At 49.5% G+C, this 24,025-nt stretch overlaps 1 protein-coding gene across 1 annotated transcript in view; it reads left to right on the forward strand.

Annotated features, from left to right (window-relative positions):
• Positions 1-16,066: 16,066 nt before the first annotated feature.
• LOC137439119 (PHD finger protein 3) overlaps positions 16,067-24,025 on the forward strand; it is a 156,614-nt gene continuing 148,655 nt past the window's right edge. The window contains exon 1 of the mRNA XM_068134831.2: positions 16,067-16,294. The gene's annotated coding sequence lies outside the window, so the exon portion shown is untranslated. The remainder of the gene's footprint in view (positions 16,295-24,025) is intronic.

Raw genomic sequence — 24,025 nt, forward strand, 5'->3', positions numbered from 1 at the left:
CTAACCCAAAACGGAGGTGGATTTATTAAATTGCGAAAGGGCACGAATCAGAAAACTTCCAGTACAACTCTTGCAAAGGTCCCCCCTCCCCCCCCCAACCCCAGTACTCCTCTTGCATTTATCACCTGTGCCAGGTTATGGCAAAACTACTGTCATACTCCTCAAACGCTCATTCCTTTTGCTGGGCATTCTTTTCGTGACGAGTTCAATGAATTGTGGCCAGGTACGGTGGTTAAAGGGGAATTCCCTTCTGCTATGGTGTGAACACCAGCCACCCAATAACCATAATTGAAGCAGATGCTGAGCACACTGGAGACTAACTCCAAGGATCCCTGAACTGTCTGGTGGTTTGTGGTAGTTTGACCTTGAAGTAATGGTGAACGCTGTCAGTCTGTCTGTACTCCAGCTTGATCAAGCACCACGCCGGTTATAAACCAGCTCAACGGACGGAGAACGAATAATAAAAAAAATGCCCAAGATCAAGGACACTACACCAATGGATTTAAAAAGATTGTGGGACTGAGCCAGACGGACAAGTGCAGATTCTACAAGACAGAAACAGGATGTACTAGTCTTCTGCTCTTGGGATGCAAAATACTATTATCAGAACAACTTTACACACAAAGGCACAACAAAGTATGCAAAGTAATTCATTGGAATGTCTGCAATAATGTAAACATCCCAGGACCAGAAAACTCATGGAAACACGAACCATGGGGAATCATTGAAAATGAGGACGTCAAGCTCACGTACGACCTGATGATTCCATCGAGTGTGAACATAGAAAACAAAGCATTGCGTCCGGACATTGTACTCGGGAACAAAAAGGAAAAAACAGCATTGATGATTTGGATATCAGTATCCAGCGATTTTGGCCTAAACAACACAGAAATCAAGAAAATGAACAAACACCAGGACCTCAAAAATGAGGTCAAGAGATCTTGGAAGCTGAAGAGCATCAAAAATGTACCAGTGATAATTGGAGAATCAGGAATGATGAAGAAGAACCTCACTGAGATTTTGAAAACCATCCCCGGGAATATTACCATAAATGAACTACAACTGAAGGAAATCCAGGATTCCGTGACGATCCTGAAAAGATTCCTTGGAACAAAACTGAAAAACCTGAACAGCTTGGTCCATGAACCATGATCCCTTACCGAAGAGGAGGTGTTTACTTTGGAAAGAGGTATTGGGAGGACTCTGTTCCACCACCTGAAACCCACAAATGGAGATAACAACCAATGACATACACATACACACAGACGCAGACAGACGCACACACATACGCACACAAACACCGACATATACAGACAGATGCACACAAACACAGACACACACGTAACATACACACATGCACACACAGAGGCAAACACGAGTGGAGCATGAATATGCATGAGGAAAAGACGAGTGGAGCATGAATATGCATGAGGCTAACACAAGTGGAGCATGAATATGCATGAGGCAAACATAGGTGGAGCATGAATATGCATGAGGCTAACACAAGTGGAGCATGAATATGCATGAGACAAACATGAGTGGTATTGGGCATGAATATACATGAATATGCATGAGGCAAACATGGGATGAGCATGAATATGCATGAGGCAAACGAGTGGAGACATGAATATGCATTAGGCAAACATGGGATGAGCATGAATATGCATGAGGCAAACATGGGATGAATATGCATGAGGAAAACATGGGATGAATATGCATGAGGCAAACACGAGTGCAGCATGAATATGTATGCGGAAAACATGAGTGGAGCATGAATATGCAGAGGCAAACATGGGATGAATATGCATGAGGAAAATATGGGATGAATATGCATGAGGCAAACACGAGTGCAGCATGAATATGCATGAGGAAAACGTGAGTGGAGCATGAATATGCAGAGGCAAACATGGGATGAATATGCATGAGGCAAACATGATATGAGCATGAATATGCATGAGGCAAACATGGGATGAGCATGAATATGCATGAGGCAAACATGGGTGGAGCATGAATATGCATGAGGCAAACATGGGACGAGCATGAATACGCATGAGGCAAACACGAGTGGAGCATGAATATGCATTAGGCAAACACGAGTGGAGCATGAATATGCATGAGGCAAACATGGGATGAGCATGAATATGCATGAGGAAAACATAGGTGGAGCATGAATAGGCATGAGGCAAACATAGGTGGAGTATGAATATGCATGAGGCAAACATGGGATGAGCATGAATATGCATGAGGCAAACATGGGTGGAGCATGAATATGCATGAGGAAAACATGGGATGAACATGAATATGCATGAGGCAAACATGGGATGAGCATGAATATGCATGAGGCAAACATAGGTGGAGCATGGATATGCATGAGGCAAAAATAGGTGGAGCATGAATATGCATGCGGCAAACATGGGATGAACATGAATATGCATGAGGCAAACATGGGATGAGCATAAATATGCATGAGGAAAACATGGGATGAGCATGAATATGCATGAGGCAAACATGGGATGAGCATGAATATGCATTAGGCAAACATGGGATGAGCATGAATATGCATTAGGCAAACATGGGTGGAGCATGAATATGCATGAGGCAAACATGGGATGAGCATGAATATGCATGAGGCAAACATGGGATGAGCATGAATATGCATGGGGCAAACATAGGTGGAGCATGAATATGTATGAGGCAAACATGGGTGGAGCATGAATATGCATGAGGCAAACATGGGATGAATATGCATGAGGCAAACATGGGTGGAGCATGAATATGCATGAGGCAAACATGGGATGAATATGCATGAGGCAAACATGGGATGAGCATGAATATGCATGAGGCAAACATGGGATGAACATGAATATACATGAGGCAAACATGAGTGCAGCATGAATATGCATGAGGTAAACATGAGTGCAGCATGAATGTGGAGAGAAGGAGAGAGGGGAGTGGGGTAGAGAGTAGGGGAGTGTGTGGGGGAGGAAGGAGAGAGGGAAGTGGGGGAGGAAGGAGAGAGGGCAGTGGGGGAGGAAGCAGAGAGGGGAGTGGGGGAGGAAGGAGAGAGGGGAGTGGGGGAGGAAGAAGAGACGGTGTGGGGGAGGAAGGAGAGAGGGAAGTGGGGGAGGAAGGAGAGAGGGGAGTGGGGGGGGGGAGGAGAGAGGGGAGTGGGGGAGAGATTTGGGGACTGTGCGAGGAAGGAGAGAGTGGAGTGGGGGAGAGATTAGGGGGAGTGGGAGGATGGAGAGAGGGAAGTGTGGGAGGGAGGGGAGTGGGGGGGAAGGAGAGAGGGGAGTGGGGAAGGAAGGAGAGAGGGGAGAGATTAGGGGAGTGTGGGAGGAAGGAGAGAGTGGAGTGGAGTGGTGGAGAGATTAGGGGAGTGTGGAAGGAAGGAGAGAAGGAAGTGTGGGAGGAAGGAGAGAGGGGAGTGGGGAGGAAGGGGAGTGGGGGAGGAAGGGGAGTGGGGAAGGAAGGAGAGAGGGCCGTGGGAGAGAAATGAGAGAGGGAAATGGGGGAGATATTCGGGGAGTGTGTGTAGAGTCCCTTTAAAGAGAGAGTAGCAACAACTAACGATTTGACGCCATTTTGAGTCCATTCAGTGCGGAGCCGCCGTATGGCGCTAGTGCATTGAACCGTGTATTCCATTATGTTCTCTATGTATGAGAGATGGGAATGGTCTTTTCCATGTTGATAATGAACAAATTATGTGAAGATGACAAAATAGAAGATTTATGACAACTAAGAGCCATATGATAAAGAAGAAAATCACAGAGCTGGTTGTGATTTAACAGTCACAGACATTTAGAACCATGACAAAGAAGGAATGAACTAGACAGGTACACGTGCTGCTTATTTCAGCCTCATTTTAATTTCAGGGAGGCGAGAGCAAGACTCTAACTCTCACCTCCCTGCTTGTACATGTACAATACAATGTTAAGAGTTATCTTTGTATTTCTGCAGTTGTTTAGACCTTGTTTATCGTGTGTGGGTATATATTTGTGTTTGTTTAATTTTCATATTTAAATTATTAATCTAAACTTTGCTGCATGTTGCCGATCATATATTAATCCCACCAAAAATAGATTAGCCCCCCTACCCCCGGCCCCCCCTCTTTCCCTCTCTCCCTCTATCTCTCTCTCTCTCTCTCTCTCACACACACAAACACACACACAATCTCCAATACATATACAAATTACATATTTACAATCACACACACACACATACACGCATGTGCTAATGCACACACATACAAATTATAAATTGAAAGTCACACACACAAACACAAGTTAATGTCCTCACACATTCAAATCAACAGAGACAAATACATACATTCAATGCATGCCTCCCCCCCCCCCCCCCCCCCTTTCTCAGTTGTGGCATACAACTGTATCACTGGCATGAATTGGTTTCTAGCAAATTCTTTCTGAAGCATCATTGAAAATTTTGAATGACAATAATCCTATCTTCCATGTGAAAGTACAAAAAATAAAACTTATTTTATTTTTTGTTTTACGAAGGTCTCAGAGACCATTGTGAAAGGCTTTGAACTCATTTACGATTAATACTCAAACCGTGAACCTGTAACCTTCCACTTTTATAGCAAATTACATAATTTTGTTAAAAACAAAGCATGTCATTCACTTGTTGGAGTACTAACTACCACAGGCAGGAAAGTGCCTTTAGCAGAGGGCATTGGTACATGTATATAAACAACAATTTGTAAGTTTTGATTCATGTACCTCAAAACAGAGTATACAACTATACATGCTCAAATTCTCGTCATTCATAAAGAGCTCCTTTGCGAGATATTCATACAGTACATTTATTTAATTTGCAACCAATATTACAATCATTCCCTCTCAGAAATATCATGTTGAAATGTATGTTAGTCCATAGCTTTAAAATAACTTGGATATGTGTATTGTTACGGGACCGCGGCGAGGATGTTGTTTGCCGAGCGGATGGCCGCCGCGCCCGAACAGTTACCCCGACTAACCCGATTCCTGAACGTTGGCCGAATCGCGCCACAGATATTCAATGGGGAAAAGACTAAAACGAAGGATGTAAAGAAGAAAGAAAGACAAAGGGTAAGAAATACAAATATAATTTATTTACTATTTACACAATTGAAAGAAACCAAGGAAGAAGGAAGGATAAGAAAATAAAATACAGAAGAGGAAAGGTGACACAGTGAAAATTGCTAGCTTATCTATTACAGTCTTAATTAACCCAGAGACAGAACAAACAAAGACGGACTCACACGAATGGGGAATGGAGGCAGGAACGATTGGCTGGACCGGGAGGAAGGTTCAGCTCGGACCACAAGCTGGAAGGCTTGGCAGGGCGCACAGCAAGCCGGGCCTCGTCAGGCTGGGAGCGAGCAGGGTGACGTCGTGCACTTCTCTCAAGGCTTCCCCCGCGCACTTGTGTTAAAGGCTTCCCCCGCGCTTCTGTCGCACTTGTCTCAAGGCTTCCTTCTTGCTTCTCTTCCCTCCTCGTGCACTTCTCTCTGAAGCTCGTCTCTTTGCAGAACTCAGAACTCATCTGAGGTGGGGGCGTCTCCCATGGGTTATATATAGCCCCACCCTTGAACCTTTTCGAACCTCCCCGATCGCTCTTCCTCCACCCTCTCAAACCAAACCCCTCGTGCTTGGTTGGTTGTTCGGGGCTGGCTCACTCCTCCCCTCTATGACGAGGTGGAGACACGCCCTTCTTCTCCGAGCCGGAGCACATGGCAATGGCGGCGAATACAGTTGGCAATCGAGGCTTTGGGAATGAAAATAAAAGGGGATCTATTTATTTGAATTCGGTGCAATGGAGTGTCAATTAATGGAAGACAAGGCCTTACCCTACTACACAGAATAAGGAAATAACTGTCAACAAAGGGGGAAATCTATGATTGGCTAACGTGATTGTTTATGAAATAACTACGGAACGACCTTTGACCTTTATACACAACTGGAGGCAGGAGGGTCCAGAATAAAGCAATCAAAAAAAAAACACAATCCTCATATCCACAACACTGCACCCTCCTCCTCTTAGGCACGCCCCGGGCCTATGAACTTTTACCTTTAGTGTGGCACGTAGGTATAGTTCCCTCTACATTTAACCTGACCCTGAGTGTGACAGTTTTAAAACATAGATAAATATGTCCCGCTGCTCCATTGCACCCTGCCTAACAGATTCATGCCCACAGCTAACCGAATTGCGGAATTGTCTTCAAACTAAAACACTTACGGTGGGGGCGCATTATTTACAATGACTACTTTATTTACAAAACGCAACCCAGGACCTGTGATCGTTCTTTTGGGGGGGGAGACAGTCTGCCCTGCATCGATGCACCATGAAAGCACCCAAAAATGCACCAAAGCACCCTCAAGCACCAATCGGTGCACAGTCATCACTGTTCATGAATAAAAATAACCAAACAACCCCAAACCCTGCTGGTGGTCTCTTGCTCTTCGGCTCCCTCTGCTGGCTATTTGTTCTTCCAGATGTGGTCTTTCTTTCATTTTCTTACTGGCGGCCTATTGGTGGAAATAAACCTGCACAGAACGTGTCCATTTTTATTTGATTTATTTATGGCCCACAGGGCCGACTATGTGTAGTTCACCTGTGCGGCATAGGTGCCCTGTGACCAAGGTCCGCCAGCAAGATCTCGGGCCCTCATGGCCGGTTCCAGCAGAGGGGCCATGCCCCAACCCATGGGGTCCATAAGTGGTGCTCAGCCACAGACATGTGGTCCATAATGTGGTGCATCGATGCAGACAGCTGGTTCTGGGAGTTCTGGGCGCACAATGGCGGACTCCCGCACGCTCCCCTCGGCGCCCAGTGGCGCACAGTCCTCATGTGGGAGACAAAAGGGGGAAAAGACAGATTAGAGTCCCTGTATATAGAGAGTTGTGTCAACTCAAATTTGGACGCCATTTTGTGTCTAAGTGTGTCGGATTAGATATACATGTACATTCGCGATATGGGGTGATATATTCTAAACCTGCTAAAAAAAATTTTACTACACATATTTAGTCTTATTATTACATACAGGTGATATTTGTTTTGTCAAAAACTCAGCTATTGCCGTGAAAAAGAGCTGTGTGGTGATATTAAAAGTGGTATGGCAATGCATATTACAAGCCAACACTGCATATAAGAGCTAACATTATAAGTAAGACAAACCAATGCTGTCGTTCTCTGAATTTTAATAACTTTTAGAAAGGAGTGTGGGCATATCCAATATTTTTTAAAGGGTGCCGAGAGCAATTCCGGTGTAGGACTTCCAGCCGACATATAGTCTAACACACTTAAAACAAATTCTGTACGTGGTATTGCCATATTTCTATAGTGTACAACTTTAGTTTTATCGACATTTATATTCAATTTCCATTGTAATGATTTAACAAGCTGCAAGTCAGCTTCTGTCTCTGACATAAGGAAAACGTCATCGGCATCTCGTAAGATTGAAACGTTCATTTATTACTACACCCTTGCCCAGAACTCTGATGGATATTGCCTGATCGATTAATATGTTTCATAGCTGGCGACTTAATTAACACTTAATTTTCGACTGCGCCAAGCCGTAATTAAACAGAGAAAAAACTTTTAAAAATACTTGCAGTGTGCACGGTTCGTCTAGTCGAACAGATATGGAAAAGCACAGATACGACGTCGTATTCACCATAACTTGTTTAATTTCACCAGGAACACGATGAGGCCAACACAGTAAACATTCAGTACAAAACTTGGTTCATACATTCAGTACAGTACATGATTCATACATTCAGACCGTAAGAAAACTCTGCCCGTAATACAACACTTTGACCAGACCAACACTTCATCCCACTCCGTTCACTCCTCACAAGTGAAACTCATCACCACTCCGTTCACTTCTCACAAGTGAAACTCATCACTACTCCGACAAGTGAAGACTTGAATATCTCGTCTCGAAGAGTCTCGAGGAGTCGATCGCTTTCCAGCTCTTTCGTCTGACTTTCGCTTCCCAAATTTGTCTTCTGACTTTATCACTTGGAAATCTATACATCTTATATTTCCCAGATTGGTTTGAACAACCAAAAGCAGAACAACCAGTCATTTTGTTTGGCAATAAACAACATTCCCGTACCAAGCTGACGTTCACGCACGGTGAAGTTAGACACAAAATGGCGCCACGAAATCACGTGACCAGAAATCTCGGGTCAGCGCATGGCGCAACTCTCTTTATACAGGGACTCTAAGACAGATGAGTGAGGGGTAAGGTCACAAGGGTACACATCAATAAAGGCAATGCACGGCAAGGTGCGTATGGAGACGGAGCGGAGAAAAGCTCGTCCCTACCGTACGTCACCCCCCCGTCACCTACTCCACCCTTGCCCTTACCCCATATTTACAACAATCTACACATTTACAAATTCGTCACTACTGTCACGTCTTCCCCATATTTCCCCTACACCAAATTCATTCCCACAATCCCTCTAACCAAAATTTGCCATCACCCAATTCATCATCAATCCTCATAAGGAGGAAGAGATGGAACATCAGCACAATGTCACACCCACGTCATGATGCGTCTCACATTCCAAACATTTGCACAATAAAAATAACATAACAAAACATCCATGGCATGGTGTGGAGTCCTGTCACCTCAGGTGAGTGGATGTAGATGGTGCAAGGAGATCTCCATCCTAACTATCCTCTAAATGACATTAACACACTTTACACTACCCGGGGTCTTTCCCTGCCAATCCATTGGCCAACTTACACTATGGGTTCTAAAAACCAATTCCCATTGCCCAAACTGTGGTGCTTCTCAATTTGGGGTCTCACTCCCCCGATGCAACTCCCTGTGCCCTTGCACAATTTCCGGGCTGGGTCGTGCAGCTCTCCCAGCAGGTCTACCCACCTGCACACCTCCACCACTGTAGTTGCCACCCGAGCTTACCTAGCTCCTCACCCTAACCTATCTAATTGGGGAAGGCCCCTCCTGGCTCTGTCACCCCTTGGTGCCCTCTGGCACTGGGCTACCCTGGTCCGTCCTCCGGATCCTCGGGCCCCATCCACAACCACTACCGGCTCCCAGAGCCCACCTGCGGCCTCACCTGGCCGACATCCTCACAGTGGTGGAGTGCCCATACAACTACACACACTAACAGGCTACACGCCCAGCCATTTCCACAACACTAATGCACCCATCCAATCACCATTCTTCCACCACGCACCACAGATGCCAATATCCAACCACAATTTACCTGTACCCTCTACCTAACTCTTACACTACCCTCCCCGGGTATTCGTGATGGGGTCCATCCTCCTTTCCCCCATCCACACCTTCGCACCATCCACTCCACTCCACAGTTTCCCCCATACAATTTATAAGTAAAGCTCAACACACAAATGCCACGCCTCTCATGCGGGGCGTGGTATGCAAATAGGTAAGCCAAGTGTTCGCCCAGGAAAGGCAAGTCTGGACACGCCCGGGCGAGTCCGGACAAGTGACCGCTCGCCAGTTGCGTCATCGGCCGGTGCAAGGTAATTGTGTCATGCTTCTGGTAACCGCTAGGAGAGAGTCGAGTCGGGGAGGAAGGAGAGGGGGGAGTGGGGAAGGAAGGAGAGAGGGGTGTGGGGGAGGAAGGAGAGGGGGGAGTGGGGAAGGAAGGAGAGAGGGGTGTGGGGGAGGAAGGAGAGAGGGAAGTGGGGGAGGAAGGAGAGAGGGGTGTGGGGGAGGAAGGAGAGAGGGGAGTGGGGGAGGAAGGAGAGAGGGGAGTGGGGAAGGAAGGAGAGAGGGGTGTGGGGGAGGAAGGAGAGAGGGGAGTGGGGGAGGAAGGAGAGAGGGGAGGAAGGAGAGAGGGGAGTCGGATCCTACACTAGTTTTATCATCACTTCGGATGGTACTCTTCCGAGTGATTAGATTTTTGGTGAAGATGCAAATCTCGATCTGAGAATTTTCAAGTGATTCTTCACCATTGAGAGATCTGACCAAAAACAATATATCGCAGGATATCTCAAAAAGTTTTGGACGGATGCGGCGGAAACTTGGTGGACATGTTGGGTGTGTGACAAGGACGAACCGATTCGATTTTGGTGAAGATCTTAAATCCGGATCCGTCCTTGATACACAACTTTTTGGAACAGCATTAACGAGATGGTGGCGCCCCCTGGTGTTGGTTGTGAGTTACTGCAAGTTTAGCATCGGAGGTTTCTTCCACGGTGGACACAATGGCTGCCTGTTTATTTCTCTCTGGACATAAGTTAAAGGCGAAAGCTGAAGGAGGTTTTTATTGGCTCTGGGAAGAAACGAGCACAACGCACACCCAGACTGTCTTCACGACGACAGCATCGCTCTATCGATCCTCCAGGGGAAGTGAGCCTGTAAAATGACGTCATTGTGGGAGCTATGCTCGCACGATAAAAACCGGACAAAATGAACGACGCCAGGAATGAAGTTTCACTGAGCTATTTATTTTCAGCTCACTCGAAAGAACTCAAAAGCACTGAATCAGCCCATCGAACGGGCGGCAATTTATAAGTAAAGCTCAACACACAAATGCCACGCCTCTCATGCGGGGCGTGGTATGCAAATAGGTAAGCCAAGTGTTCACCCGGGAAAGGCAAGTCTGGACACGCCCGGGCGAGTCCGGTCAAGTGACCGCTCACCGGTTGCGTCATCGGCCGGTGCAAGGTAATTGGGTCATGCTTCCGGTAACCGCTACATGCGCCCCCCCAGAATTAACATGCACCGGGAGTGTCAGTTTGAGGGGGGTCTTGATAACCCGGCCGAAACGACCCCTGGCGATTCGTGTGGGGGTGGTAGGTGACGTGGCGGTGGATGGTCGGGCAGGGGGCTTGGTTGACGGGGGACGGCCCCGTCGTGGAGGAAGGGCCAACCGTGGAGGTTGGTCGAGGTCCAAATGGGCCGGCTTGAGGCGGTCCATGGAGATGCAGTCCGGCTTGCCGCTGATGTCGATGATGAACGACTTTTCGTCCCTCTTCAGGACCCGGAAAGGTCCATCGTACGGCGGCCGGAGCGGTCCCCGGTGTGCGTCGTGCCGGATAAAAACGTACTCCGCAGTGCGAAGTGCTGGGGGGACGTGGGGTTGGGGGCAGCCGTGGTGGGACGTGGGCATGGGGGCAAATCTCCTGGCGGCCTCCTGGAGGACCGAGCGTTGGCGAGCCGCGGACCAGGGGCCGGTGGTGTCAGGGATGAATTCGCGCGGCACGCGCAATGGCTGGCCGTAGACCAGCTCGGCGGTGGAAGCCTGGAGGTCCCCTTTAGGGGCCGTTCGGAGGCCCAATAGGACCCACGGGAGCCTGTCGGTCCAACCGTCGTCCTGGAGGCTGGCCCTGAGAGCGGCCTTCATTGAGCGGTGGAACCGCTCCCACAAGCCGTTGGCTTGGGGGTGGTAGCCCGTGGTGCGGTGTAGCTTGACCCTCAAGGCCTGGGCGACCGTGCCCCAAAGCTCGGAGGCGAATTGCGGGACTCTGTCGGAGGAGATGTCCGAGGGCGTGCCGAAACGGGCAATCCAGGTGCCAATGAAGGCCTGTGCCACGTCGGCGGATGTCGTTGATGCCAGCGGGACAGCCTCCGGCCACCTGGTGGTCCTGTCCACCATCGTGAGGAGGTGGATGAAGCCCCATGAGGAGGGAAGGGGTCCCACCAGGTCCACATTGACGTGGTCGAAGCGCCGCACGGGCACGTCGAATGGTGCCAACGGGGCCTGGGTGTGCCGGTGGACCTTCGCGCGCTGGCAGGACACACAGGCGTTGGCCCAGTCACGGACGTCCTTACGGAGCCCGTGCCAGACGAACTTTGCTGCCACGAGCTTCTGTGATGCTTTCCGGCCCAGGTGGGAAAGGCCGTGGAGGGCGTCAAAAATGTGCCGCTGCCATCCGGTGGGCACGATGGGGTCAGGTTGGCCCAGGGAAACGTCGCACAGGAGAACCGTGCCTGTGTCCTCGAAGGGGACGTTGGCCAACCGCAGGCCTGTGTCCGCTGTCCGGAGGGCTTGCACCGTGGGGTCGGCGGTCTGGTCAGCCACCATGCGGGCGAAGTCCACACCCAGGTGGACGGCGTTCGCGCTGGACCGGGAGAGGCAATAGGCTACAGCGTTGTTCTTGCCCACGACGTGCCGGATGTCCGTCGTAAATTTGGACACGTCGGAGAGGTGGCGCTGCTGGGGGCCGACCACGGCTCCGTAACCTTGGCCATGGCGAAGACCAGGGGTTTGTGGTCCACAAACGCCGTGAACGGGCGGCCCTCCAAAAGATGGCGGAAGTGGCGAACGGCTAGGTAAAGGCCGAGGAGCTCGCGGTCGAAAGCGCTATACTTGCGCTCATTAGGGCGAAGCTGCCGGCTGAAGAAGGCCAGCGGTTGCCAAGCCCCATTCACCCACTGTTCATGCACGGCGCCCACCGCGTAGTCGGAAGCGTCCATGGTGAGGGCGATGGGTGCGTCAAGCGCCGGGTGCGCCAGCATGGTCGCGTTGGCGAGGGCCAGCTTAGCGCCCGTGAACGCCGCGTCCATCTCTGTGGTCCAGGCGACGTCGTGCTTGGCTGGCTTGCCCTGGAGGGCTTCATACAGGGGTGCATGAGTTGGGCGGCGCGAGGCACGAACCGTTGGTAGAAATTTACCATCCCCAAAAATTCCTGTAGGGCCTTGATGGAGCGGGGGCGCGGGAAACTTGTGACTGCCTCCACCTTGGTAGGCAGCGGGACGGCCCCACGCTTTGTGATGTGGTGCCCCAGGAAGTTGACGGCCGTTACGCCAAACTGGCATTTCGCCGGGTTGATGATGAGGCCGTGCTGGCCGAGGTGCTCAAAAAGCGTGCGCAGGTGGATGAGGTGCTTCGCCCGGGAAGAAGGTGAGGTTGCATAGCACGCTGTGCATCAGCCCCTGGAAGGCCTGGGCCGCGTTCTTAAGGCCGAACGGCATGCGAAGGAACTCGAAGAGGCCAAAAGGTGTAATTACCGCCGTCTTTGGCACGTCGGCTGGCCGGACGGGTACCTGGTGGTAGCCCCGAATGAGGTCGACCTTGGAAAAGATCACCCGCCCCGCCAAACGGGTGGAAAAGTCCTGTATGTGTGGTATCGGGTACCGGTTGGGGGTGGTGGCATCGTTGAGGTGGCGGTACTCGCCGCATGGTCGCCATCTGCCACCCGGTTTGGGCATGATGTGCAGGGGAGAGGCCCATGCGCTATTCGAGCGCCGCACAATGCCCAATCGCTCCAGCGCGTTGAATTTCGCCTTCGCCACGGCGAGTTTGGCCGGGTCGAGTCGGCGAGCCCTGGCGTAGACCGGTGGACCTGTGGTCGGGATGTGGTGTTCGACGCCGTGCTTGACGGCGACGGCCGAAAACGTCGGCTGCGTGTGGGCGGGAAACTCGGCGAGTAGCGGGTGAAATCGTCCACGGCCAGGAGCGCGCAGGCTAGCTTGGTTGGTGCGGAGCCACTCAATGAGCAAGCGAGCGAGCTGAAGGTCTCCGCGTTGATGAGCCGACGCCGTTTGACGTCAACCAAAAGCCCATGCGCGCAAAGAAAATCTGCACACAGCAAGGCCATGGGCACGTTCGCCGTGATGAAGTCCCACCTGAAGCGCTGGCCCCCGAAGCAGAATGCGACGCTGTGCGACTGAAGGTGCGGATGGAGGAGCCGTTTGCGGCGACCAAGGCGGGGCCGCACAGCGCGGCCTGTTTGTCCTGCACCGAGGCGGGTATCACGCTCAGCTGAGCGCCGGTGTCGCACAAAAACGCCGTACGGACGCTGTGTCCGTGATAAACAGAAGGCTGCCTGAATGGCCGACGCTCATGGCAGGCAGCGAGCGCCGGCCTGGTCGTTTCCCGACCTGCCGAAAGTGCACGGTGGGCGGCACGTTCTGGCCTTCTGCCCGTACCTGGCATGGTAATTGCACATGGTCCGCTCTGGTGGAGGCTCCGGCGGTCGCGTCGGGTTCGGTCGACCGGGCGTCGCAGCGGCCGCTGCCGCCAGTGGCGCTGACTCGGCCGGTGGTGGCGCCGGTCGTGGCACGGACGTTGCCTCGGTCGGCCCAGGGTTCCAGGCGGCCACTCCGACGTGTCGCCTGGCCGAGAAAGATTTATCGGCCTCCTTGGCCAGGGCGCGAGGGTCCGTGATGGGCGAGTTAGCCAAAGCTAACCGTACCTGCCCGGGTAGCTGCCGGAGGAACAGCTCGCAGAAGAGGAAATCCGGGCTGTGGTCACCGAGTAGAGCCAGCATGTGTTCCATGCGCTCGGATGGACGGGCCTCACCCAGCTCCGGGAGGTCGAGTAGTTGTCGCGCGCGTTCGGTCTCCGTGAGTCCAAACGCACCGAGGAGTAGGCCTTTGAGCGCGCCGTATTTGTCGGCGTTCGGCGGGTTCTGGAGGAAGCTCAGGACCCGGGCCGCGGTGGAGGCGTTGAGCGCGGAGACCACATGGTGGTAACGTGTCGTGTCCTCCGTGATGTTCCGCAGGGCAAAGAGAGAACCCGCTTGGGCGAACCAGACGGCCACGTGCGATTCCCAAAAGCCCGGGAGCTTCAAAGCTACAGATCACTCCATCGCCATGTTCTTGAAAAGGGGTCACCAATTGTGGGAGCTATGCTCACACGATAAAAACCGGACAAAATGAACGACGCCAGGAATTAAGTTTCACTGAGCTATTTATTTTCAGCTCACTCGAAAGAACTCAAAAGCACTGAATCAGCCCATCGAACAGGCGGCAATTTATAAGTAAAGCTCAACACACAAATGCCACGCCTCTCATGCGGGGCGTGGTATGCAAATAGGTAAGCCAAGTGTTCGCCCAGGAAAGGCAAGTCTGGACACGCCCGGGCGAGTCCGGACAAGTGACCGCTCGCCAGTTGCGTCATCGGCCGGTGCAAGGTAATTGTGTCATGCTTCTGGTAACCGCTAGGAGAGAGTCGAGTCGGGGAGGAAGGAGAGGAGGGAGTGGGGAAGGAAGGAGAGAGGGGTGTGGGGGAGGAAGGAGAGGGGGGAGTGGGGAAGGAAGGAGAGAGGGGTGTGGGGGAGGAAGGAGAGAGGGAAGTGGGGGAGGAAGGAGAGAGGGGTGTGGGGGAGGAAGGAGAGAGGGGAGTGGGGGAGGAAGGAGAGAGGGGAGTGGGGAAGGAAGGAGAGAGGGGTGTGGGGGAGGAAGGAGAGAGGGGAGTGGGGGAGGAAGGAGAGAGGGGAGGAAGGAGAGAGGGGAGTCGGATCCTACACTAGTTTTATCATCACTTCGGATGGTACTCTTCCGAGTGATTAGATTTTTGGTGAAGATGCAAATCTCGATCTGAGAATTTTCAAGTGATTCTTCACCATTGAGAGATCTGACCAAAAACAATATATCGCAGGATATCTCAAAAAGTTTTGGACGGATGCGGCGGAAACTTGGTGGACATGTTGGGTGTGTGACAAGGACGAACCGATTCGATTTTGGTGAAGATCTTAAATCCGGATCCGTCCTTGATACACAACTTTTTGGAACAGCATTAACGAGATGGTGGCGCCCCCTGGTGTTGGTTGTGAGTTACTGCAAGTTTAGCATCGGAGGTTTCTTCCACGGTGGACACAATGGCTGCCTGTTTATTTCTCTCTGGACATAAGTTAAAGGCTAAAGCCGAAGGAGGTTTTTATTGGCTCTGGGAAGAAACGAGCACAACGCACACCCAGACCGTCTTCACGACGACAGCATCGCTCGGTCGATCCTCCGGGGGAAGTGAGCCTGTAAAATGACGTCATAACTCCAGAATCTGTCCGTTCATAATGACGTTTCGGTTGGAATTTTGGAAAAGTTGTGGTTTTTAAAACGATAACAAAAGGCAAAATGCTGGTTGGGAAAGGTCGTTGGGAGGGCGTTTCCTATTCGGAAGATCGCGACATACACCTCGGTTCGAATCCCGCTCCGATTATCGAAATAAAATCGTAAGAAGATTCGATCTTTCTTTAAATTCGTCTTTATAACCAATCGCTCAAAACTTGTTTTAATGACTGAAAGAGGAGAGGACAAAGGAGATGTTCGTTTTGTGGTTGGAAAAGCAAACCTTTGAGATGAAGAAGAGCACGGCACGGAATGGGAGAGGATTGGGGAGGGGAGAGGAGGGCCGAGGGAGGGGAGGGCCGAGGGAGGGATGGGGAGGATTCCGCATCACGTGATGTTCCCAGGCATAGCCCCGACATTCCCCCTCCATTTTCCTCTTCGCTCCACTTATAACTCCCCCCCAACCACCACCCGTCCCGCTCCCTCCGTCTAACCGTCGCACGAGCATGTAGTCGTTACAAGAAGAGCCCCTCCGAGGTGGCGACCTGTTTTAAGGTAGGACCGAGGGTCATTTATTTGGGCCTAGCTCAGGCCTCCGCTCGGCGAGTCTGTTGCCCAGCTTTTTTTCTTCCCCGTCCCTCCTCTCTCGTCCTGCCCGGCGCACACTTTCCCCCATTCTTAGTTCCTTTCCCCCCGACTTTTGACTTATTCGTTCGCCGTGCTTTGTGTTGTGATCAGCAGCAATGGAGGTCGGACTTGTTTTGTAGGCCATGTGTTTACGCGACTTTGAAGGCCGCAGCTCCCGTCGCTCGGCTCTCCTTGGTGACGGGTTCACGGTTTAGGGTCTCGAATAGGAGTTCATCGAGTGGAGAGGGTTTCTGGCCCGGATATACCTTTATTCCCGACCCTACGGCATCCATGGAGGTCCACGGGACGATAACGAGTCGGGTTTGACCAATGACCCTCGTCCCTCCCTCAGAGTCAATCCCTGTGCTCGCGTTCCCGGACATTCCTGTTCCTTCCCCGAGGACCGAACTCGTACCGTGCAACGTTCGCTTGTATTTATTAACACGTCGTCGTAAATCCAACGACTCCGTCGCGCAAAGAGGACTTTGTTTACCTTTGTCTTCTCTTGTGCTCTCGGTACCTTGAATGTCTTTCCGTTTCATTTGTAAAGCACAGGTGTCAGGTAATCCATGCTTCGCATCTTTTGTGAATGTACATTTTGAATCTGGCGATACGGGCACACCTGCAAGGCCAGGTGGTCATTGAGAAAAAACGGTTGAAAGTGAAATTGCGAGCATAAAGATGCAGGAAGGAGTTTATGAATACGAATGGACTGATGTGGACTTCACTATAATCACAGGTGCTGATGATGATTTTGAAAGGTAAGCTGTACCTGGACGGGTCTGTTGAGTACTTTCGGTATTGCAGAAGTATGTTCTGCATTTAAGTGGTTTTTAATATATTTTTACTTTTGTAATTGTCAATTACAATGTGTATATATATATATATATGTATGTATGTATGTATGTATGTATGTATGTATGTATATAATTATATAGATATATCTCTATTTTATAAAAGAAAGTTTTTGTTTGTTTGTCTTGTTTGTTTGTTTGTTTGTTTGTTTGTCCTGGTGTGTACCCTGGTTAGAATAGGTTCACCGTATCCCCGCCTGTCGTAAGAGGCGACAAAGAGGGTTGGCTTCAGGAAGGGCATCCGGCCATAAAAACATTGCCTCAAAAAGAGAACCATGACAATTACAACTACATATGGGCAGGGTACAGCCCGAAGTGGAGATCGGTTTCTGAGGTTTGGGACATGGAATGTAGGGACAATGACAGGGAGATCAGGAGAAGTGGTGGAAGTATTGGTCAGAAGAAGAGTGGACATATGTTGTGTGCAGGAGACGAGATGGAAGGGAAGTGGTGTGAGAATGGTGAAGGGTAGGCAGGGACAGAAATACAACTTTGTGTGGCAAGGGTGCCTGGAGGGCGTGAATGGTGTTGGTGTCCTGTTTTCTGAGGAGTTTGTAGACAGTGTGGTGAGTGTGACTAGAGTGAGTGAAAGGTTGATGGTGAAAATGATGATTGGAAAGCTCTTGGTGAACGTCGTCTCGGGATATGCTCCGCAGGTTGGTCGGAGCGATGAAGAGAAGGACAAGTTCTGGTGTGCGATAGAGAAGCTGATGGAAAACGTGAAAGATGAGGAAGTTGTTGTGGTAGGAGGAGACCTAAATGGACATGTGGGAAGGAGTATGGATGGTTTTGAGGGAGTTCATGGGGGTTACGGATATGGTGTGAGAAATGGAGAAGGTGAAAGGATTTTGGAGTTTGCTGATGGAGCTGATTTGTCGATTTGTAATACTCAGTTCCAGAAAGGGGATAATAAGCTTGTTACATACACGTCAGGTGGGTCGACGACAACCGTTGACTACCTGATGGTGCGTAGGCGAGATAGGGGGCACCTCCGGGACACAAAGGTGATCCCGGGGGAAGAGGCTGTTTCACAGCACCACTTGGTTGTCTGCGACATAAGGGTGAAAGGTGCGAAGAGAGCTCGGTGGGTGAATTACCAACCGAGAATGAAGGTGTGGAGGTTGAAAGAGGTGACAGTGAGGGAGGCATTAAAAGAGAGGCTGAGTCGGGTTGAGGATGATGTGGTTGAGCTTGAACGTGGTTGGATGTCAATGAAAGATCGTCTGTTGGGAGCTGTTGGTGAGGTATGTGGACGGACAAAAGGACCACCGAGGCACTCGGAAACATGGTGGTGGGATGATGAAGTTGGAAAGAGGATTGACGAGAAGAGGAAGAAGTTCAAGGAGTGGCAGAAGGCGAAGGGTGCGGGAGCAGAAAAAGCAGAGCATGAAAGTTATAAGGCAGCCAGGAAGGCTGCAAAGAAAGAGGTAGCAAAGGCGCAGGAGGCATGTAGGAAAATGTTCGGAGAACGCTTGGATTCGGAAGAGGGTCAGAGAGCGGTATTCAGGATTGCAAAGCAGATAGCGAAAGAGAGGTGTGATGTGATGGGGGTGAGTTGCTTGAAGGATGAAGTGGGACAAATCGTTGTGGACCCAGATGGAATTAAAGGAAGATGGAAAAGATATATGGAAATGCTGTTGAATACAGAGAATGAATGGGATGGCAACATAGAGAGTAACCCAGTTTTAGGACCGGCAGAGAAGATAACTGAGAAGGAAGTTGAGGAAGCGATAAAAGCAATGAAGAGTAGAAAAGCGGGAGGGCCGACGGGAGATGTGGGAGATATGTTGAAGGCAGCAGGAAGTTGGGGTGTGAAGAGAATGACAGAGATCTGTAATCTGGTGGTGAAAGAAGGCCGCATTCCAGTGGATTGGGAACTGAGTACCCTCGTCCCTCTATACAAGGGGAAAGGTGACCCTCTGGAGTGTGGCTCGTACCGAGCGTTAAAGTTATTGGAGCATGGAATGAAGGTATTGGAAAGTGTGTTGGAGAGGAGGATAAGGAAGAAGGTGAAGATCGACGAAATGCAGTTTGGATTTATGCCAGGAAGAGGAACGACAGATGCGCTCTTTATTGTGAGGCAGTTGCAGGAGAAGTACATGGAGAAGAGGAAGAAGTTGTTTCTTGGGTTTGTTGATCTGGAGAAAGCATTCGATTGGGTTCCACGCGAAGTATTGACATGGGCATTGAGGAAGTTAGAAGTGGAGGAATGGTTGATCAGAGTGGTGATGGCAATGTACAAAAGAGCACGCACTGCTGTAAGGACGAAGGACAGGAACAGTGGTGAGTTTGAGGTGAAGGTGGGAGTGCATCAGGGGTCGGTACTAAGTCCACTACTATTTGTAGCTGTGATGGAGGTGCTGGCTCAGAACGTAAAGGAGGGTTTACCGTGGGAGTTGTTGTATGCAGATGATCTGGTGTTGATTGCGGAAAGTATGGATGGACTGAATGAAAAGATGAACAAGTGGAAGGAATGCATGGAGACAAAAGGTCTGAAGGTGAATATCGGAAAGACGAAGGTGATGGCAAGTGGTAAAGCATGTGGTGAGGTGGAAAGAACTGGGAAGTGGCCATGTGCTGTGTGCAGGAAGGTTGTCGGAGTGAACTCCATTCAATGTACAATGTGCGCTGAGTGGGTTCATCAAAAATGTAGTGGTCTGAGAGGGTCATTAACCAGTGTGGCAGCTACATTCAAATGTAAGGTGTGCACAGATGGAGCTGCAGATGGAGGAAATGTTGAGTTGGATCTTGAAGACGGCGTGAAGCTGGAAGGTGTGAAAACATTTTGCTACCTCGGAGACATGCTGAATGAAGGAAGGTGGATCACACTCGGCAACGGTTGCTTGAGTGAGATGTGCATGGAAGAAGTTTTGGGAACTGAGTGGCGTGCTGATGAGGAGGGGAGTGTCGTTGAAGCTGAAGGGGGAAAGATGTATGCTGCATGTGTGAGAAGTGTTATGATTTATGGGAGCGACACATGGGTCATGAATGTAGAGCAGCAACGAAGGCTGGAAAGGGTGGAAATGCGAATGGTTCGGTGGATGTGTGGAGTATCGTTGAGAGAGAGGAAGACAAATGATGAATTGCGAAAGATGATGGGAATAGAGCCTGTGATTGATTCTGTGAAGTGGAACAGGTTGAGATGGTTTGGTCATGTGTTGAGGAAGGATGAAAGTGACTGGTTGAGAAGAGTGATGGAAATGAATGTAGAAGGAAGTAGAGGACAGGGAAGACCGAGAAAGACTTGGCTAAAGATGGTGGAAGAAGAAATGCGGGCAAGGGTGTTAACAAGGAGAGATGCAGAAAATCGGGCAAAATGGAGAAGATTATCATGGGGACCGCAAGGCTAACCCCCGCTCTCGCAGGGAAAGTGGCCTTAAAGTGCATGTTGTGTTGTTGTTGTTGTGTCTGCGCAAGCTAATCTCCTAGATAGGAGGAAAGATAGGAGGTAACCTCCAATACAAAAAATGTCGGGTTGGGCCCCGGGAATGTTTTAGGCTCGGTGGCGAGGCCGGTCGAGGCCCATCTCGACTGGGCCGGGCCCATTTCACAATTAAAAGCTGAGCTGAATTATAGTCGTCGATCTTCTACGGCCGCGAGTAAAAGCTGAATTATGGTAGTAAATTCATTCAGAAAGAACCAAAAATGTCGGGACAGGCCCCGGTAAGGTTATAGGCTAGGTGGGGAGGCCGGTCGAGGCCGCTTCGGCCGGGCTGGGCCCATTTCACAGTTAAAAGCTGAGCTGAATTTTAGTAGTCATTCTTCTACGGCCGTGAGTAAAAGCTGAATTATCGTAGTAAATTCATTCAAAAAGAACCCTGGCAACGCCGGGTGCTTTCGGCTAGTGTATGTATATATACTAGGGCATGCCCGTACTATATATATATATCTAAAATTATATCCCCCCCCTCTATTTACATGAAATGGTTTGGTCCAAAGCGAACGGCTTGCGAGTACGGTGACAATCCCCCCCCTCTATTTACATGAAAGGGTTGGGTCCAAAGCGAACGGCTTGCGAGTACGGTGACAATCCCCCCCCTCTATTTACATGAAATGGTTTGGTCCAAAGCGAACGGCTTGCGGAGTTTGGTAAAGAAATCGCCATAGCGTGCACAAACGCGCAGGAAAGCGAAATAATCGCAAATTAGTTTTAATTAGTTTTAAAACATAGTTTAACGCCAACATAGCGGCAACATAGTTTGCCAACGTGAAATAAATGAATACGCTCTCAAATGTGCCGTCCGAGGCAGAGTCTGTTCGCCACGTTCGGCACACGTGATAGCTCGCTGCTCTCTGATTGGTTGAATCGTTTTTTGGACATAGCTCGGTAACTACTTCTCTGATTAATATGAAACCTTGAAAAGGCACATCCTCGGGTCCCCAGCAATATACCTGGCAAGTTTCAAGTATATCGGACCCGTGGTTGTCGAGAAACAGCGGTCACAGACAAACATACATACACACAGAGATTACTGGAATTATAGATAGACTAGGGCATGCCCGTACGTGGGTGCCCGTTCCTTGCCAAAAAAAAAAAAAAACGCTACCCGTACGCTCTACCCCGCCCGTACGCCCGTAAACAAAAAAAACAACGCTCTTCGCTTCCGCCCTTCGCTCTGACTGAATTGGGAGAAATAATGCGCATAAGAAATCGAGAAATTATTATTTTCTCCGGAAGAAATCGAATTACGAACCGTAATTGCGCAGGCTCTCGGGCTCGCAACAACGCGTTCTGTGATTGGCTGCCGGAAGTGAAGTCTTCACTGTCGCAAATGTGAAGCGATGAATACGATGAATCGCAAATTAGTTTTTATTAGTTTTAAAACATAGTTTAACGGCAACATAGTTTGCCGACGGGAAATAAATGAATACGCTCTCAAATGTGCCATCCGAGGCAGAGTCTGTTCGCCACGTTCGGCACACGTGATAGCTCGCTGCTCTCTGATTGGTTGAATCGTTTTTTGGACATAGCTCGGTAACTACTTCTGCGATTAATTTAAAACCTTGAAAAGGCACATCCTCGGGTCCCCAGCAATATACCTGGCAAGTTTCAAGTATATCGGACCGGTAGTTGTCGAGAAACAGCGGTCACAGACAAACATACAAACATACAAACAAACATACACACAGAGATTAGTGGAATTATAGATAGATATATATATATATATATATATATATATATATTGGAACCTTGACTTACGAGTGCACCAACTTACGTGTTTTCCGAGATACGAGCCGTCGCTCGGGCGGTTTATTGCTTTGAGATGCGAGCCGAGATTTGAGTTACGAGCTTACGCCACCCGCCACCAGGTGGGTTCCGGTCACGTGGTTATCTTGCCGTGCAAGCATTTCTGCCGTATATCGCTGCTGTTTTGTTTTCGCATTTTGGTTATTTTGGAGCTAACGCCACCCGCCACCAGGTGGGTTCCGGTCACGTGGTTATCTTGCCGTGCAAGCATTTCTGCCGTATATCGCTGCTGTTTTGTTTTCGCATTTTGGTTATTTTGGAGCTAACGCCACCCGCCACCAGGTGGGTTCCGGTCACGTGGTTATCTTGCCGTGCAAGCATTTCTGCCGTATATCGCTGCTGTTTTGTTTTCGCATTTTGGTTATTTTGGAGCCAACGCCACCCGCCACCAGGTGGGTTCCGGTCACGTGGTTATCTTGCCGTGCAAGCATTTCTGCCGTATATCGCTGCTGTTTTGTTTTCGCATTTTGGTTATTTTGGAAAATTTCTTAGTTTTAACCATGGGTCCTAAGAAATTGAGTGCCAAGGGCAGTACTGAGAAGAAGAAGAGGATGATGTGCTTGGATATAAAACACGCAATCGTCGAACAACATGAGCGAGGTGTGCGTGTTGTCGACTTGGTGAGGCGGATGTGAAGGCAGCTGAAGATTTTATTTTAACTTTTGCCGAACTGATAGAAGCCGAACGATACATCCCCCAGCAAATCTTCAACTGTGACGAGACAGGGCTCTTCTGGAAAAAGATGCCGAGGAGGACGTATATAACGGCAGAGGAGAAGAGCATGCCAGGCCACAACTTGTTCAGAGTGCCGGCGATAGCTCGCCTTCTCTTTGTGGAAAACACGGTGAGATCCTTAACATCCAACAACTAATGGGACGCAAACGGGGCGCCCAGTTTAGCGGTACACACATTGATGAATCACCCTGCCTGTGATTCACCCATGACAGGTTATAGCTGGGTCGGGATTCAAACCCAGGCTGGACAGTTTAGAGTCAAGTGTGCGTACCTACAGTCCAGGCCATCCTGCCAACTTGTATGCTGCATACAGGTGAAATATAAAGCGCGAGATATTTTTATATATACTGTATATTTAAAAAAAAATTGGTGTGGTTTTTGGCGGGCTGGAACGGATTAATAGCATTTCAATGCATTTTAATGGGGAAATTTGATTTGAGAAACGAGCAAATTGAGTTACGAGCTCGGTCACAGAACGAATTAAACTCGTAAGTCAAGGTTCCACTGTATATATATATATATATATATACACAAAGAATTAAGTTAAGCACCCCCCCCGTTTTTTTACAACCTCGCACATTACAAGTTTGTTGTCGTCAAAACAGTGTAATATACCCATGATATTGCTATATTTTCTGGAGAAGTGATATTATGGTCACATAAAAACATAACAATCATGCCGTTTTCAATATTTTATTCTGAATAATTTAAGGTGAAATTTTTTGGGAATTTTAGGCATATTTTCACCTCAATTTAAGTATGGAGCTATAGGTCCATCACGGACAGTGTGGATGACGTTTATGTTTTCTAACGTACAGTCAT

Source organism: Myxine glutinosa, chromosome 13 (assembly GCF_964187855.1).
Source record: "Myxine glutinosa chromosome 13, kmMyxGlut1.1, whole genome shotgun sequence".
Lineage (NCBI taxonomy): Eukaryota > Metazoa > Chordata > Myxini > Myxiniformes > Myxinidae > Myxine > Myxine glutinosa.